The sequence below is a fragment of the Symphalangus syndactylus genome, chromosome 23 (genome assembly GCF_028878055.3).
Source record: "Symphalangus syndactylus isolate Jambi chromosome 23, NHGRI_mSymSyn1-v2.1_pri, whole genome shotgun sequence".
Taxonomy (NCBI): domain Eukaryota; kingdom Metazoa; phylum Chordata; class Mammalia; order Primates; family Hylobatidae; genus Symphalangus; species Symphalangus syndactylus.
The window spans coordinates 45,451,977-45,468,364 of NC_072445.2; the positions used below are offsets into that span (position 1 = coordinate 45,451,977).

The 16,388-nt window shown below is 40.9% G+C and overlaps 1 protein-coding gene and 1 pseudogene across 5 annotated transcripts in view; both read right to left on the reverse strand.

Moving 5' to 3' along the window:
- CARMIL1 (capping protein regulator and myosin 1 linker 1) overlaps positions 1-16,388 on the reverse strand; it is a 347,708-nt gene that overhangs the window by 227,844 nt on the left and 103,476 nt on the right. The window lies entirely within an intron of this gene.
- Positions 13,311-13,409, reverse strand: LOC129473856 (uncharacterized; annotated as a pseudogene).

Below are 16,388 nucleotides of genomic sequence, written 5' to 3' on the forward strand. Positions count from 1 at the left end.
AACCCGGGAGCCAGTGGTTGCAATGAGCCGAGATCGTGCCACTGCACTCCAGCCTGGATGACAAGAGCAAAACTCCATCTCAAAAAAAAAAAGGAAAAAAAAAAGATTAAAACATGATATTTATTTTCCCAGGATGGTTTTGCTTCTGGTGAAGGTCTCTTTCAGCTCTGTAATTCTGTGACCCAGTGAGAAATTTTGAAAGCAATGTTATAATTCTACTATTAAATTTAGATGGATTTATAACGTTGTGGCTTATAAAATGAAGTAGACAGTCTTAAAAAAAAAAAAAAAAGCAGAATAATTTTAAATTTTCCTGGAAAGAAATGGGGCAAGCCCTCCAGGTAGTGCTGTCAAAATAAACCTGCTCAGCTTTTTCACACGGAGTCCGCATACCCTGAAGGGGATGAATCTCATATAAGGAAAAACTTGAGTGCCACCCCTCAGTGGCAGTAGAGAAATAACCACAGGGCAGAAAAGACTGGGAGGAGGGCAAGGCACAGAAACTGTATGCAAGATCTGTGACATATGGAAGTCACAAGGACCCCCATGATCCTAGGAGCCATCCAAGTGCACAAGTCAACACACAACGGCATGAACTACAGGCTTCATTCCCTGGCTGGAAACCACCTTTCCACTTGCTTATGTCTTACCTCAATAGGAAGACAAATGCAATTTTCTCATTTCCTCCATCCTCTATGTAAAATTATCATTTATAACAGCAACTTTCGAGGAATGCTAAGACTGACTTGTAAATGCTTAGGCAGAACACTGATTCAAAAAGCGAACAATACTATATGAGCAATCATTAAAGAAGGTCCCAAAATGTAACTTATGTATAACAAAAAGACTTTTAAAATTAATGTTATTTTTTAAGTTTTGTAACCAGAAAAGTAAGTGAAAACAAAACTGTCATTATCTCTATTTCTGCCAGAAGATGCATTGTTCAGTTAACAATCTTATTCACAGAGATATTGATCAAGGAATGGCCACAATGAGAGTCAATTAAAAATAGTTTCTTTTAAGTTGAATTTTTAATTTAAAAAGATTTGCATAGTCCAAAGAAGATAATGCTGCTATTGGAGCAAGATGTTTCTAAATTTTCAGCGGTGTCAATCATTTGTAACAGAAGATGCCTTATTTACTCTGTCACTCAACCAATGTTGACTAATGATGTCACAGCAGTCACTTGTTTCTGTATCCTGTACATCCTCTCCAGGATGTTTCTCCTTGCACCGCCGTCCCGACAATGCATATTCTTACAGCACATGGGCTTGGGGACAGCAACGCACAGAAATATGTCCATGGTCACAGTGATGTAAGCCAATTCAGCGAGCTCCTAGTCCCCAGTAGGGTTTTAATTTTCATTTTTTTGTGATGTGCTGGTAAATTTACACAAAATCACAGAGAGAAATAAAGGGAAAAAACTTGAGGCGACAATATTTTTTAAAGTGCCTTGTGAAATGTAATTAGATACACCTTACCATAAATAGTCTAAGACTTACCATTAATCGGAATATATTTTAAGGTTTCCTGGGTGTATTTCTCCCCAAATTATTTTTCTCTGCTAAGGCAAAAGGAAATAAGTAACATATTTACTTATAAACAGTAAGACATTTCCAAATAGGTAGTACTCACTTGCTGGAATAATTAATCTTCTCACAGAAACTCCAAAATAGTAACTGTTAATGTGTAAATGTTTCAAGTACAATTAGATAGGTAACTCTCCTTTACTGAAACCCTTCATTTCTTTTTTTTTTTTTTTTTTTTTTTTTTGAGACAGAGTCTCGCTCTGTCGCCCAGGATGGAGTGCAGTGACGGGATCTCAGCTCACTGCAAGCTCCGCCTCCCCGATTCACGCCATTCTCCTGCCTCAGCCTCCCGAGTAGCTGGGACTACAGGCGCCCGCCACAGCACCCAGCTAATTTTTGTATTTTTTAGTAGAGACGGGGTTTCACCGTGTTAGCCAGGATGGTCTCGATCTCCTGACCTTGTGATCCACCCGCCTCGGCCTCCCAAAGTGCTGGGATTACAGGCGTGAGCCACCACGCCCGGCCTACTGAAACCCTTCATTTCTAACAATTTCAGTAAGGTTATTTATATTAAAACATCCATCCAACAACTCATAGTGGCTTTGTCTATTAGACTGGCTTGAGAGGAGAGGCCCTGACTTAACCACCTGCACAAACCCAGCACTTGGTACCATTGCCACACAGTAGTCATTAAACCAACCTGAATCACAAAGAGCTGCAGTAGTTATTTTTCCTATTCCTAAATGGTGTCTTACTTTTTTCACTGATTTTACAGATTAAAAGCAAGCAAACAAACAAGGCTTACTCAAGTGATTACCAGATTTCTGACTTAGCCCCTCAGGAACTGTGTAATATTGGGTAGATGATTTAACCTCTCTGTGCCTCAGTTTCCTCTTCTGTAAAATAGAAATTAATTTTAGCACTTTAGCACTTGTCTTCTAGTGTTGTTAGAAGACTGAATGAGTTAATAGTGTGCTGCTCTGTGCTGGCTACTGTGTCATCATCATAACCATCATTATCACTGCTGAGAAGATGAACAAAATCATAGTGGGAAGGGCTCCATTTCCCAGGGAAAATAACTATCATGCATCTTTCTCTGTAAATGCAAGTTTGTAAACACTGGCTAATGACAGAGGGATGGAGAGATATGTGATAAAGCAAGTAAAATGTAAGTGGTAGAAACTAAGTGGTGGTATGTGGGTGCTCACTTAACACTCTTTCAACTTTTCTGTATGTTAGAAAAATTTCATAAGAAAATGGCAAAAGAATTGCATAAGGCAGAAATAGGTGAAAAAGAAAAGGGAACTTAGCATGGAAGATCAGCCACACTACCTCCCCAAGAAAGTATTATTCATCAATAACAATAGCAACAATAATCATGATGTTTTTTTTTCTTTTTTCTTTAAGAGATGGGGTTTCACTCTGTTGCCCAGGCTGGAGTGCATGGTGCAATCACAGCTCACTGCAGCCTCCAACTCCTGGGTTCAAGCGATCCTCCTGCCTCAGCCACTCAAGTAGCTAGGACTACAGCTAATTAAAAAAAAAAAATTGTAGAGCAGGTCTTGTTATGTTGCCAAAATTGGTCTCAAACTCCTGGCTTCAAGTGATCATCCCGCCTCAGCCTCCCAAAATGCTGGGATTACAGGCATAAGCCACCATGCCCAACCTAAAAACTTAACCATGATTTTTTTTTTTTTTTTTGAGATGGAGTTTCATTCTTGTTGCCCAGGCTGGAGTACAATGGTGCGATCTCGGCTCACTGCAAACTCTGCCTCCCAGATTCAAGCAATTCTCCTGCCTCAGCCTCCCGAGTAGCTGGGATTACAGGCACCCACCACCATGCCCAGCTAATTTGGTATTTTTAGTAGAGATGGGGTTTCTCCATGTTGGTCAGGCTGGTCTCGAACCCCCAACCTCAAGTGATCTGCCTGCCTCGGCCTCCCAAAGTGCTGGGATTACAGGTGTGAGCCACCACGCATGGCCTAACCATGATCTTTATAGAAATCTCACCTATAATTTTATTTCTAAGTCTTACAACAATCCTACAAGGAAGCTACTCCAAGTATCATTGCCATTTCAGAAATTCAAAAACAAGAATAGAATGAAAGACCTACTGAGGATCACACAATTCATAAGTTATTGTGGAGATCTGAACAGAGTTCTACTGCATCCTTCCCACTGCCAGAATAATTAAATCACTCATTTCATGCCTCTCACCATGAAAGAAACCACTCTCTTCTTCTACATTGTGACCCTAGTGCCATAGTTAGTGACATATAACAGGCACACAAAGATTACTCAATGGATGGAATGAAGGGAGGGAAAAAAGGAGGGAGGAAGATCAGGAACACGGTTGTTTTTTTTCCCCCATCCACTAGACCTAAACTCTACCCAATCCAGTAATTATAAAGAGGGGTATTACTTTTATTAAAATGGTATAATAGTTTCTGATTATAAAAATAACATATTTATTACAGACAACTACATTTCCTCTTACCAAAGAAAATTAAATCAATATTATTTCCTACACGTGGATACTGGTAGCCATTTTTTGCCTCAAGAAAGACTTATTCAGATTTTCCAAATGTATCTAGCATGACATCCATTCACATGAAAGGCAAAATGTTCAGTTACACAGATCTGAGCCATCCCCTGGAGTTGGTCCAGGAAGAAGCAAGCAGGGTGGTGAGCAGTTTGCAAAACATGTCACAGAAGGAGAAGCTGAAGGAAGTAGGTCTGCTTATCCTATAGGAGAAAAGACATAAGAATGACAGGAAAACAGACTTCAAATATTGGAAAGGCTGCATATGTCAGAGGGAATAAATGTTTTCCTCTGAGCCAACTGGGAACAATGTATAGAAATTATAGGAAGAAACATTTTTGCTTGATACAAAGAAAATTCCAAGATCAATTTGAAGTTGTGGAAAGAAGTGAACTCTTTTATAAGGCAGGGCTCTCACTATCAAAAACCTTGTCAGGAGTATTATACATACGTACAAGGTTAAGCTAGATACCTTCAAAAGTCCTGTCGAACTGCAATAACCTGCAATTCTAGATCCCATATATATCTACAGTTTGCGTATCATATATACCAGGTTAGCAATGTATGGCACAGGTGGCAAACTCCCACCATACCACATGTGATACACACACACACACACACACACATGCATACACACAAAAAAACAGCCTAAGATGAATTGCAGATATTTGTAAAACTAAAATTATGTAGTAATAACTAATTTCTAACTCTGTCATTGAGTTTCTCACAGTTTGGAAGAAGAATGTGGCATGCCAGGGACAAATTTTTTAGTTCAAGTTGTAATACCCAAAACTGAAAGCCTGCATGACATAAAAGAATAACTGCTAAACTAGTCCAAACACTTGGTTTGCACTGACTAGCCATGTGACCTTGGACAATCCACCACGTCTCTATAGATGTCAGTGTCCAGTAGAACTTGTACTGCTATGCTCATCACTAGCCACATGCAGTTTTCTGAGCCCTGGCAATATGGCTAGTGCAACTAAGGAATTTGTAATTTAAATATTGTTTTCATTATATCTCACTGTCGTTAATTTATTAAATTCAAACAGCCACATGTGGCTAGTGGCTGTCACATTGAACAGTAACTATTGCTGACAAGGCCACTGAAGAAGAAAGTCAAATTCCAGACCAACCTCAACCCATCATCTTCTGCAAGATCTCGATACCATCTAGACAACTGTGACAGAAGGAAAAGATAAAAAATCTGAGGCTCTATGTCAGAAGGTCCTTAGGGCTCCTGTCAGCTATTGTCTAGCCCATTCATTATCACCCCCACATCCTAGGATAGACAGCCCAGTGCCCTTTTATCCTTTGACTGTCCAGGTTGGGATCAACATCCAAGTATAGCAGTGTAATTATCAACGTTGCCTGGAAAGATGACATATATAGAACAATGTCCTATGGAAATTACCCCCACCCAGCCAGCTACTCTATTATAATGACATTAGTGGATTATTAGTGAAATATCTGTGAATAATTAGTGAACATTATTGAAAAATACTATTTCTTGTAGAGTACAAATAGCTACCTTTAAATTAGTTAACTATCTCTTATGAAGGAAACCATTTGATTTATTTTAGCTTTCAAATCAAATCACGCAACCAACTTTAAAGTTCTTTCACAAGCTTGAATACACACAAACATTAAAAGCCACAAAGCGGCTGGGCACAGTGGCTCACACCTGTAATTCCAGCACTTGGGGAGGCCAAGGCAGGTGGATCACTTGAGGTCAGGAGTTCAAGACCAGCCTGGCCAACATGGTGAAACCCCATCTCTACTAAAAATACAAAAATTAGCCAGGCTGATTACAGGTGGTGGTGTGCACGCCCATAATCCCAGCTACTGGGAAGGCTGAGGCAGGAGAATCACTTGAACCCAGGAGGCAGAGGTGGCAATGAGCTGAGATCACACCTCTGAACTCCAGCCTGGGCTGACAGAGCGAGACTGTAGCAAAAATAAAAATTTTTAAAAAGCCAAAAAGTGTGACTTTTTAAAGAGTTGCCTAGGTTGTTTTTAAAACATATATAACAAATCTAGGCAGGGTGCAGTGGCTCACGCTTGTAATCCCACCACTTTGGGAGGCTGAAGCAGGCAGATTGCTTGAGCCCAAAAGTTGGAGACCAGCCTGAGCAATATGGCAAATCCCCATCTCTACAAAAAAATATAAAAATAGCCTGGCTTGTTGGCATGTGCCTGTAGTTGTAGCTACTTGGGAGGCTGAGGTGGGAGGATCACTTGAGTCCAAGAGGTGGAGGTTGCAATGAGCCAAGACTGTGCCACTGTACTCCAGCCTGGGTCACAGACTGAGACCCTGTCTCAAAAAAAAAAAAAATATATATATATATATATGTGTGTGTGTGTACATATATATGTCTAGAAAAAATTATTTCAAAAAACTTACCAGGTAATGTCAATAATAGCCATATTCCAGAGGCTTAAGAGAAGCTTGGCAGCAAATTTACTAACATATATTAGTAATAACAGTCATTATAGAACCAAATAATGAGATCTCAAAGGAGCACATGTGAAAGGGCAGTAAGCTGCCTAATCACAACTAATTTCAGGAAGAAGTTCATAGTGCATCTGGGAAAGTATTATTTTTGCAATACTTCACTTTTGCAATGCTTTAAAATCTGTTTGTTTTTTTAAACTAGGCAATTGCCACCAGAAAAATCTTAAACAGATGATTAGTTCATAATGTATAACAACGGAGTAAAATGCTTCCTAGCACATAGTTCAACACCAGTGGCTAGTCTCACACAGAAAATTTTCCTAGGCAGGAAACTCAGTGTCTCCTGATTCTTCATTCCTAAACTGTATTCTGCTGATACTGCATGCCCTCTTCTAATTATCCTGAGTCCTACACACACAGAACAAGACAGACAAAATCTTCATTGCTGCGGCCCACACCAACATTAGCTTGCCTTCCCCTGCTTAATTGGCTCTGATCACTGGGCAGAAACAACTCATTGCTTTTTCCTTTACACATGCTGACTCAAGTATTCTTAACATCGTTAGTCATGTTTCATAGTGTCTAGAATAAAAACAAATTGACATCCAATTCCAGCAATTATTCCATTTTACACTTTGGAGAAAAGAAGTGATCGACAGCTTCCAATCTGCCTAAAATCTCAAGCAGCTAACGCTTTTGCAAAACAATTTGACTATGCCACATGCCTGTATCCCCAGCTTCTTGGGAGGCTGAGGCAGGAGGATAGCTTGAGCCCAGGAGTTCAAGGCCAGCCTGGGCAACACAGCAAGACCCCCCCCCATCTCAAAAAAGCAAACAATACAATATGACTAAAAGAAGATTTAAAGTTATGCAAAACACATAATAAACAGTATCAATTTTTAAACCAATGAGAAGCTGAAAGATTCTTCTGAAGTCTGCTTATAGACTCCAATTAAGAAATGGAAGTCTTCCTCATGTCTTCTCAATTAAAACCATTCCATTTTCTACTGGCAGAGTATCTATGGATGAGACAAGCACAGTGCCAGGCACTTGGAAATGCTTGGTGAGTACTGAATGTAAAACATGGAAATGTGGGTTTCTCTAGCAGTGGAGGCAGGAAATCCCCATCAGTAAGGAGTGAAAGCTAATTCCCCTTAGGGCAGTCATTCCTACTTTCTTGGTAGTGCCTGTTAAGTAGAGGCCAGGTGTGGTGGCTCATGTCTGTAATCTCAGCACTTTTGGAGGCCGACACAGGAAGATCGCTTGAGGCCATGAATTCAAGATCAGCCTGGGCAACAAAGAGAAGCCTCCCCATCTTTACAAAAAAATTGTAAAAATTTGCTGGGTGTGGTGGTCTGTGCCTATACTCCCAGCTGCTACACTTTGAGAGGCTGGGGTGAAAGGATTGTTTGAGCCCAGGAGTTGCAGGCTGCAGTGAGCTATGATCATGCCATTGCACTCCAGCCTAGGTGACAGAGCAACACCCTGTTCTTAAAATAAAATAAAAATAAAAATAAAGGCCTGGTGCGGTGGCTCATGCCTGTAATCCCAGCACTTTGGGAGGCCAAGGCAGGTGGATCACAAGGTCAGGAGTTTGAGACCAGCCTGGCCAACATGGTGAAACTCCGTCTCTACTAAAAATACAGAAAAATCAGCCGGGCGTGGTGGCACCTGCCTGTAACCTCAGCTACTCAGGAGGCTGAGGCAGAATTGCTTGAACCCGGGAGGCGGAGGCTGCAGTGAGCTGAGATCGCTCCACTGCACTCCAGCCTGGGCGACAGAGCGAGACTTCATCTCAAAAAAAAAAAAAAAAAAAAAAAAAAAGTAGAGAAATCCACATTTAAAAGAAAAAACATAATAAAACTCTTGTCTGTGCTAAATACCTTCATTTCTATCACCTAATAGTAGCTGTTTTAACTAAGGCAGACATCACCAAAAGAAACGTTAGCCTTTCAATACCCTCCAGCCTTTACTCTCCTGTTGTAGAGAGAATAATGATGCCAAATCCAACATTTATCAACTTGAGGACATCAAGAAATGCTTCTACATCAAATGGGTCTCAAAACATCCAGAACACCTGCAGACACATTGCAGGTGTAATGCTACAATAGTAACATGGTTCAACAAGGTCTGGAGGCCTCAGTGAGGATTTTTACTTCTACTTGCCTATCTGCTCAAGATCTTTTTCTCATGAACTATTTCTCTCATAGTTCTGTTCCTTCCTTTTCTTTCTTCCAATAGATACCCATAATGACAGAGTCCATTTGCCAACTCACAGCTAGAGGCAAAGAAATCATTACCCACTAGGAAAAGGGGCCCATAATCGCATCTGGTGATTATTCTCTATTTAATACGATGCTTTTCCCTGAGGCCTCAGTCTTCTACTGAAAATATTTTAATTGTAATTATAAAGTCATGACCATCCACATGTATAGCTGGTTTGCTTCAATTAGAAGTCACTGCAACCAAAAAACAAAGTACTTTCAGTTCCTCACACTCATTGTGTTTAATGTCTCCATTGGTTGAATCTCATGAATGGCTCACTGAATTGAAGAAATGCCCCCAAGTAGGAATTCTAAATTCTGCATCTTCAAAAGATGGTCTTCAAAATCACAGAAAGAAAAGCTGCTGAATTGCAGAATATATATTGCTATTTAAAAGGTTATAAATCTTTTAACTTAAGGAAGGGTAGAACTCTCCACTTAGAAAATTCAGAACAACTTATGTTAATGTTTCATTTGTCTTGAACTAGAAACTGTGAGCATAGTGTTCAACTGATTCAGCTATGCACTTATTCACTGACTTTTATATCTCTGCATATGCTCTTCAGCCTATTATCTGGAGAACTATCAAAGAAAAGTTGTGGCCCAAATGCTGGATTTGCCTGTTCCGTATTTTTCAAATGTAGACCTATAAACACTTTTTTTTTTTTTTTTTTTTTTTTTTTTTTTTTTTGAGACGGAGTCTCGCTCTGTCGCCCAGGTTGGAGTGCAGTGACGTGATCTCGGCTCACTTCAAGCTCTGCCTCGTGGGTTCACACCATTCTGCCGCCTCAGCCTCCCAAGCAGCTGGGACTACAGGCACCCGCCACCACGCCTGGCTAATTTTCTTTTATTTTTAGTAGAGATGGGGTTTCACCATGTTAGCCCGGATGGTCTTGATCTCCTGACCTCATGATCCGCCTGCCTCGGCCTCCCAAAGTGCTGGGATTACAGGCGTGAGCCACCAAGCCTAGCCAACTATAAACACTTTTAACTTTCCTTGAACCAGAGCATTTAAAAATGTATATAGTCTGTACATTAAATGTGTTGTTAGTGAAGTAAAAGGTGACATCATAGAGTGTTATCTAGTCTGTCGTGATTTTTTTTGTTTTGTTTTGTCTTGTTTTTTGAGACGGAGTCTCACTCTGTCACCCAGGCTGGAGTGCAATGGTGCGATCTCGGCCTCCCGGGTTCTAATGATTCTCCCACCTCAGGCTCCCAAGTAGCTGAGATTACAGGCACCCGCCATCATGCCCGGCTAATTTTTGTAGAGATGGGGTTTCACCACGTTGTTGGCCAGGCTGGTCTTGAACTCCTGACCTCAGGTGATACGCCCACCTCGGCCTCCCAAAGTGCTAGGATTATAGGTATGAGCCATGACAGCCGGCCTCGTGATGTCTTGTATTATCTAGTACTATAGTGATTTTCACCTATTGCTTGTTACTTTCATGCAAATTCTAATTGACTTTCAAAGTAAAATCAATAAAAATGACCAGTGTTTATATGACATTTACTATGTGCTGGACCTTAGTCATTGCTTATATTAACTCATTTAACCCTCCTGACAACCCTATGAAGTGGGTACAGTTATTTCTTCAATGTCCTGGGGGGTGTTTGTTTTCATTTTAAAGTTCCTACTCCTAAACTATTCTAACAAAGTTCAAGTAGCAAGATATCAGATTACAAACAACAGGCCAGGCATGGTGGCTCAGGCCTGTAATCCCAGCACTTTGGGAGGCTATGGTAGGTGGATCACTTGAGGTCAGGAGTTTCACCAACATGGTGAAACCCCATCTCTACTAAAAATACAAAAAGTTAGCCAGGTGTGGTGGCAGACACCTGTAATTCCAGCTACCTGGGAGGCTGAGGCAGGAGGATCACTTGAATCTGTGAGGTGGAGGTTGCAGTGAGCCAAGATTGAGCCACTGCACTCCAGCCTGGGCGACAGAGCAAGATTCCGTCCTCACCACCCACCCCACACACACACAAAGATTATAAACAACAAAATTAATTCCATGTCCTTGTATCATACCAAGATAACTGCTTTGACACTGTAAATAACCAGTGTGATTGGTAAAATAATTAAATGTATTATTAAATGTATTAATTCTTGGGCTATTTGCCCACACCAAATTTCCAAGGTTAATCCTACCCTTCATTGTGCATGAGGCAAATATACTCAGATATATCCAGACAGCAAGTTAGCTACGGTTGAGAGAAAGCAAGAACTGCAGGCAAGAACAAGCTCAAAAACAATCTGTAACCTGATTTTGAAAACTAAATATTAATTTCATCACCTTCTTTACCAAATCTTCTAACAAGTGGCAAGTCAGAGTGAAGTTTCTCTCTCTTCCTTCCTCTCCATTCTTTGAGGTGCTAATGAGCAGAAAATGAGAGTCTAAGGCTCAGAATAATCTACAGACTGGAATAATGAGTCTTGGAAAAATTCAAGAGCTGAAACTAAAGCCTTACTAATTTGCACCATGAAAGAGACCATTTTTTATGTTAGTGCTGACTGATCCAAATCCAAAATAAAAATACCACCAAATCAATATATTCCTCTAGAAAACATGTATTCAAAAGTTTGTCATGATCAAAGCGAACACTGTGATTTATTTGGTATCTATTTATCCCAAAAAAGCTACTACTATTTATCTCTTTTGTTTATCTATGTGAAAATAAATTCCAAATGACTATAACAGGGCATGGTCCATAGTAAGGGCTCAATAAATGTTTACTAAATGAAATGCATGAACGAATCATCAGGCCCCTCAGCATTCTCACTTATCTACTGTCTCCAGTCCTCACTCCCTGAAAACCATATTGCACAGAGCCACCAGAGGGATTCTTCTAGAACACAAATATAATCATGCCACTCAACTGTTTGAATCCCGTTCGCAGAATTCCCCACACCTCACCAGCAAACTGAAGTTCAAACTCTGTCACAGAGCACCTAGCCCATTCTCTCACCACTCTTGGCCTTGGATATATGGCAATAATAGCGAAATTCCCCTTGCCTGCATGGTGTTCTCTCCTCCCTTCTGTGAACTGGATGCCTTAGATAACTGTTCTCCTGATAAGTTGTACATAACTTTATAGCTGCACTTAGCTCACCACATTACTGTTTTAATGTCCAACTTTCCTCTCTCACCGAATATGAACTCTGTAAAGAAAGATTATCTTATTAATCATTGTCCCTCCAGCATCTAGAAGAGTACTCAGCACATAGTAGGCACTCGATAAATGTTTACTGGATGCTTGGATAGATGAATGGATGGGCGAAATTAAATAGTGTTACATCTATCCAAAAGGAAATTCACAGACAACCATGCTTTTGAGGATGATGATGTTAGACTTGCCGAGAGGAAAAAAATAAATAAATTTAAGCGGCTTGAACAAAACACTCTATTATTAGCAATGATTATAGAATTTATAGTCATCAAGTAAGATAGTACCTGCTGGAACTGTCTCTTAATTTCTCAAGGCAGTGAGGCTTGGATATCCCTGAGAAAGAGGCAAGAATCTATACATTCTTGGGTTCTCTGCCACATAGGTTGCATTCTGAAAGCAAATCCATAAACACCAATGTTTTGAGGAAAAAAAAACACAAACTGGTGTCCATACAGCACCATGTGGGCATACACAGCTTCCATTGAGTGGACCAGGGGAGGTGACTGGCTCAGAGCAACCTCAACCATCACCCAACGGACACACGAGTCCAAGGCCACTCTTGTGGTAGAAGAAAAAGCAAATGACACCTGAGTACCTGTTGTACACGTGGCTGATACTACAGAAACTAGTATATAATTAGAATTTTTGGTTTGTGTCTTAATTGAGGCAGCCACCTTTGACACAGGTCCTGGCTATTGGTGGCCACAGAGGGATCTGAGCATCAACACTGGCAAAACCAACAAAATGTGCTGTTGCTACGTGTGGGCTGCGTTGGCAATGGTGCCAGTAATGTCCCACCATGTTATTCTCCTGTGCCTCAGGCTCTGTACTCAAATCCAGCATTGGGGCAATTGGGCTTTCTTTCTTGAAAACAAACATTCTGAAATTTCATGTCTTAAAAACCAGCCAGGCGCGGTGACTCACGCCTGTAATCCCAGCACTTTGGGAGGCTAAAGTGGGTGAAGCCCTTGAGGTCAGGAGTTCGAGACCAGCCTGGCAAACATGTGAAACCCCATCTCTACTAAAAATACAAAAATTAGCCAGGGATGGTGGCACATGCCTGTAATCCCAGCTACTCAGGAGGCTGAGGCAGGGAGAATTGCTTGAACCCAGGAGGCGGAGGTTGCAATGAGCCAAGATCACACCACTACAGTCTAGCCTGGGCGCCAGAGCGAGACTCCACCTCAAAAATTAAATAAATAAATAAATAAATAAATAAATAAAACGTAGATGGGAAGTTTATTATCCTATTCTCTTTTTGCATGTATTTAAAAGTTCCCATAATTATTTGTTCTCAAGAAGTTTTGCATAATACAAAGTTTTAAAAATATACAAGCCATAATTTTGTTTTAAAAAATATGAAATATTTCATAAATTTGCATGTCACCTTGCACAGGGGCCATGTTAACTTCTTGATTGTTCTAATTTTAGTATATGTGCTACCAAAGCAAGAACCACAGTTTTTCTATTTCAAGATATTAATTTCAAGGTAATCAGGACAGAAAAAGCAAGAAATCAAGGTTATCAAGATTATCTTACTGAAGGGAAAATACCAAAATACTAACACCAGTAATTTAAACATAGATTTCATCCAATCTGGCATAAAGTATTTCAATTAATGTCACCAGAAGGAGATTACACTCTTCTCTATGGATTGTTATATGTTTATGGAAATTATTTGTATCTTTAAAATATATTATTTTTGTTTTTCACTTCAAAAAGACTTTAGAATGGCACCATTCTTCCTTCTACATCTATGTACATTTGAAACCTTATAAAGAAATTTCTTGGCACCCTCAAAAACCACAATCCAAGCCTACCTTATTCCCAAAAACAGACCCACTTTCTCATGCCACTACCCAAGTTAGGGAACAATCTTCTATATTTTCTGTGACACTGTCACGTTTAAATGTCCTCATGGCTCCTGAGATACCCACTACCAGACTCATCAGAACCTGTCCAATCAAATCACCCCATAGTACTCAACCCAACCCACTCCTCAGGGCCAGAGAAGTCCACATTCTGCCCTCATTTGGACTTTAGAGCCTCTCTCGTTCATACACTGCCCTCTCTCACCCCCATCCAACTCCACTGTGATTTTATGATACAATAAGAAATATATGGCCAGGCATTGTGGCTCATGCCTGTAATCCCAGCACTTTGGGAGGCCCAGGCAGGCAGATCACTTGTAAGAGGTGAAGCCAGCTGAACTTCCTGGGTCGAGTGGGGACTTGGAAAACTTTTCTGTCTAGGTAGAGAATTGTAAATGCACCAATCAGCGCTCTGTGTCTAGCTAAAAGATTGTAAATGTATCAATCAGCACTCTGTAAAAACGCACCAATCAGCACTCTGTGTCTAGCTAAAGGATTGTAAATGCACCAATCAGCACTCTGTAAAAATGCACCAATCAGCACTCTGTGTCTAAAGGATTGTAAATGCACCAATCAGCACTCTGTAAAATGGACCAATCAGCAGGACATAGGCAGGGACAAATAAGGGAATAAAAGTTGGCCGCCCCCAGCCAACAGCAGCAACCCACTCAGGTCCCCTTCCATGCTGTGGAAGCTTTGTTCTTTCGCTCTTCACGATAAATCTTGCTGCTGCTCACTCTTTGGGTCCGTGCCACCTTTAAGAGCTGTAACACCCCCACAAAGGTCCGCGGCTTCATTCTTGAAGTCACTGAGACCAAGAACCCACTGGAAGGAACCAACTCTGGACATAATTGGAGTCAGGAGTTTAAGACCAGCCTGGCCAACATGGTGAAACTCCATCTCTACTAAAAATACAAAAATTAGTCAGACGTGGTGACGTACACCTGTAATCCCAGCTACTCAGGAGGCTGAGGCATGAGAATCACTTTAACCGGAAAGGCAGAGGTTGCAATGAGCTGAGATTGATCCACTGCACTCCAGCCTGGGTGACAGAGTGAGACTCTGTCTTAAAAAAATAAAAATAGGCCGGGCGCGGTGGCTCACGCTTGTAATCCCAGCACTGTGGGAGGCCGAGGCGGGCGGATCACGAGGTCAGGAGATCGAGACCACGGTGAAACCCCATCTCTACTAAAAATACAAAAAAAATTAGCCGGGCATGGTGGCGGGCGCCTGTAGTCCCAGCTACTCGGAGAGGCTGAGGCAGGAGAATGGCGTGAACTCCGGGGGACGGAGCCTGCAGTGAGCCAAGATCGCGCCACTGCACTCCAGCCTGGGTGAAAGAGCGAGACTCCTTCTCAAAAAAAAAAAAATAAATAAATAAATAAAAATAAAAATAAGTTCTTCATCCCCAGTTCCTAGCACAGAGTTTCTAAAACCTTTGGAATCTCCTGGGCAATAGGAATGAGAAGAGTGTCTCTTGTTCATTATAAGCCCATTTTCAATCATACTTGAGTTTAGGCAAATGTGATGACTCTTGGTAGGCCCCTAGAGAGCTTCAGGATGAGGGCTGGTGGTTGCCAGGGGAACCAACCATGAAATTTGAGGAATGAACTTTCAGCCCCTGCCCCATTTCTGGGGAGGGAAGAAGGGATGGAGATTGAACTAATCACCAATGACCAGTGATGTAGTCAACCATGACTATGTAATGGAAACGCCATAAAACCCCTAAGTTACAGAGTTCAAAGAGCTTCTGGATTGGTGAACACACGAAGGTGCTAGGAGGGTGGGCATCTAGAGAGGGCATGCCCTTCCTCTATACCTTGTCCTGTGCATGTCTTCCATTTGGCTGTTCCTGGGTTGTAACTTCTATAACAAACCAGTAATAGGAAGTAAAGTGACTTCGTGAGTTCTGTGAGCCTTTATAGAGAATTACTGAACCCAAAGAGTGGGGCTCATAGAAACTCAAGATTTATCATCTCTTGGTCAGAAGTATAGAAGACCTGGACTTACAACTGGCATCTAAAATGGAGAAGAGTCTTGTGGGTCTAAGCCTATAACCTGTGGGGTCTGTGCTAACTCTGGCTAGTGTCAGAATCGAAGAATTGGTTGTTGGTGTGGAAAAAATCCAGCCATTTGTGTCAGAAGTGTTGTGAGTAGAAACAGATCACAGACCCACCCAATATGCAAGGGCCAGAATGGCTTAGGTCTGAAGGAAAACATTCTACAAGAGCTGTTAGACTTAGGTGACACAATTTTTTATAACTGCCTATTTCAATACTATTAAGATATAACCTTCTGCAATTTGGTGGTGCTTGTTTATAATTTGATAGGCAGAACTCAAAGAAATTCAAAAACTGAATTAAGGTGACTAAGTGAAAATTTTAAAGGGCAGGAAAACACAACCTCTGGAATCAAGACTAGGAATTTTGGCAACTAAGTTATCAAAATATTCTCACCATTTATAAATTCTAGCAGACTTTCTCTAACAATACAAAAATAAAGAGAAACAAAAATATAGCAGTCCAAACACACATACAGTAGAAAGAGAAAAAAAGATGA